We start from the raw sequence: 3,124 nt of genomic DNA, 5'->3' as shown, positions 1-3,124 counted from the left end.
TTCAGCACAGAGCCCGACACAGGGCTCAAACCCATGAACCATGAGATCATGACCTGAGCGAAAGTCAGAACGCTTAACCAACTGAGCCACCCAGGCACCCCGGCAAAATTCCTTTAAAAAAATGACAAGGCAACACTAGTGGAAAGAAAAAAATGAAAATAATATCAAGAATTTCTATTCACCAAAAATCATAATTAAGCTGAGACACTCTGTCGATTAAGCATCCAACTTCAGCTCAGGTCATGATCTCACAGTCTGTGGGTTCGAGCCCCGCATCAGGCTTTGTGCTGACAGCTCAGAGCCTGGAGCCTGCTTCAGATTCTGTGTCTCCCTCTCTCTCTTCCCCTGCCCCGCTCACTCTCTGTATGCTCTCTCAAGATAAAATAAAGACATAAAAAAAAATTTTTTTAATCATCATTAAGAAAATGAAAAGATAGGGACACCTTGGTGGCTCAGTTGGTTAAGCATCCGGCTTTGGCTCAGGTCATGATTTTTTTAAAGAAAATGAAAAGATCATGTATAGAGAATATATTTGCAACAAAAATACCAAACAACTTGTATCCACCTGGAATATATAAAGAATTCATGCAAATTAATAGGACACACAACCTTCCAGAAAAAAATGGGCTAAGACTTGAACAACAAGAAGATATGCAAATGACCACTTAACATAAAAAGTTTCTCAGCCTCATTAGTTATCAAGATCACAGCTCAGTGCCAAGATATAACTACTAATATGTGTAAAATTAAAAAGAAGAAAGTGTTGGCAAGGATATGGAGCAATACTGCAGTTGGAAGCATTCGTTGGGACAACCATTTAGAAGACTGGTGGTATCTACTCAAGCTGGATATGTACGTATTCTATGTCCCAGCTTTGTTTTCTACCCCACAGAAATCTGTAGAATGTTCTCCAAAAGAAATGACCCAGGCATGTTCATAGCAGTATAATTTGTAATAGCCTCAACTTGGGAACTACATGAATGTCCGTTAATGGTAGGATTTATAAATTGTATATTCATACAACTGAATACCACACAGCACTGAGAATTAACAATGTACAATTCATATGAAATTATCACTGAATTTCAAAACATAAGATTTAATGAAATAAGCCAGACACAAAAAAGGGCACACTTCATTTCTTCTTCTTTTTAATATTTGGACATATGAACAAGTTTAATTATCTGCTCTACCATCCAAATGGAAGTGTGTGGCAAATGGATGGAAACAAGGTTCATAAACTTAGGAGACAGGCAGACATTTTTAGGCCACTTTAGGTTTTGACATTCACCAGACTCAATTTTTTAACATTTAAAACAAAACTTTTTTATACAACAAAACAATGTATTAAAATTGACTTCCAGAAATGGCCATTATTTTTTAAAACATAATTTGCATTTTTTTCTCATTTCTTTAAATGTCAAGTTATCTTTGGCAAATTTATCCAAAATACTAAATTTTCATTTTAGAACTTACTTTAGATTTATATAACAGAGTGCTCTAAATTGATAGTCATCAAGATACTCTTCTCTAACCACTAATGGTTTCTACCTTCCCCTTAAAATTAAGGTATGAAGTATCTTTTAAGTGGGCATTCTCAAAAATATTCTGGGGGAAAAACTATGAAGCCACAGTGGTCTATCAACTGAGTCAGGGTGAGTTTCTTGTTCTCCTCACCCAGAGCCGACTGCAATGCATACAGCAACAGCCTGCAACAGCGTCTCCGCTTCTGTATTAACAACCGTAACTGAGACAGGCCATTCTTTGATCTATAGCCTCCGAAGAAGGTCCTCTTTCTCCTCAATCTGCTTCACCAGTTTTGCTCTTTCTTCACTTAATCCTTGTTTGGGAAGATCCTCATTCACAAAGTCACATTGGAGATCAATGAATGACTTAGATATTCTTGAAGATATTTTTTAAATATGTACTTTCACATTCACTGTCTTTGTGTTTAAAATGTTCCTGAAATTTCAATTTTCTTCTGTTGAAGATGCTGGTTTCTTGTAAAAAGCCTGATCATTTTCTTCATTCTCTGCTTTAAGACGTTTTACCACACTATCACAGGAATTAAATGAAGATCGAGTTTTCCTTAATCGTTGTCTAAGTGTTGCACTGATGGGTTGTTTTCTTGAACTACTTGTATGGGAAGAGGGTGGATTGGCACAGTCCTATGGAGTACTAGGCAAAATCACAGCTGAGTCAGGTGGGCTTTCCATCTTGAAAATGAAATCTTGGTTTACCTCTCCCTTCACCTTCCCCCAGAGCAGAAATTATGTTTCTATTTATATTAATTTCAAACACAAGCAAGTCTAATCTATATCTATGATGGTAGAAGTCTGAATATAGTTACCTTGCAGGGTGGGAAGCCAGTGACTGTAATTGGACATGAGGGACAGGACTTCTGGGATGCTGGTAATGTGTTATTCTTGGTCTAAGTACTGGTTACACGAGTGTGTCACTTCATGAAATGTCTTCAAACTGAAATTTATTTTTGCAATATTCTGATTGTATATCATACTTTAATAAGTTTTTAAGCTATTTTTAAAAAATTAAAGCTTTATCATCCAATCTTGAATTAGACAGGTAGAACTTTTATTCAAGCAGTCACTAAGAGAAATCCTTCCTCCCAGAGAATCTTGCTCTCAAAACACAGTAACAGCATACATCTTGAGGAACATTCTCTAAAACTGGCACAAACTGTTCAACCATCCAGAAGTTCACACAGCAAATTGACTTTTAAGCAAACATCCTCTTTTCTTCAAAATAGTCTCTATTTCACAGAACACCATTCTTCTCACAAATCTCACCAGACCAACTCAATCTAGTCACCAAATCACTGAAAGAGCAAAATGACTGATGAGAAGCATTCATTCAGCTCTTGCCATGTTGCTACACTGCTTCAGATATGTGTTTCACGGAAGATCAAGGCATCAGAAGGCTAACTGACTTGCACAGGGTTACATAGGTGTCAGCAGGCTCTCAAGAACTGAAGGAGACATAGCAAGCTGGGCTCTGTGATGCGTTAAGAAATTTCCATACCCAGGTAATCCAGGATTGGGTTGGAAACATAAGCCCTCTACCACTCAGGGTCAAAAATAGGAATACTGTAAATTTAGCATTCTTA

General features: G+C 37.1%; 1 pseudogene; it reads right to left on the bottom strand.

Moving 5' to 3' along the window:
* Positions 1 to 1,506: 1,506 nt before the first annotated feature.
* Positions 1,507 to 2,216, bottom strand: LOC115296788 (annotated as a pseudogene).
* Positions 2,217 to 3,124: the final 908 nt, after the last annotated feature.

Source organism: Suricata suricatta, chromosome 7, assembly GCF_006229205.1.
Source record: "Suricata suricatta isolate VVHF042 chromosome 7, meerkat_22Aug2017_6uvM2_HiC, whole genome shotgun sequence".
NCBI lineage: Eukaryota > Metazoa > Chordata > Mammalia > Carnivora > Herpestidae > Suricata > Suricata suricatta.
The sequence above is the reverse complement of the archived record's forward strand: the minus strand, read 5'-3'. Positions and strand labels throughout refer to the sequence as shown.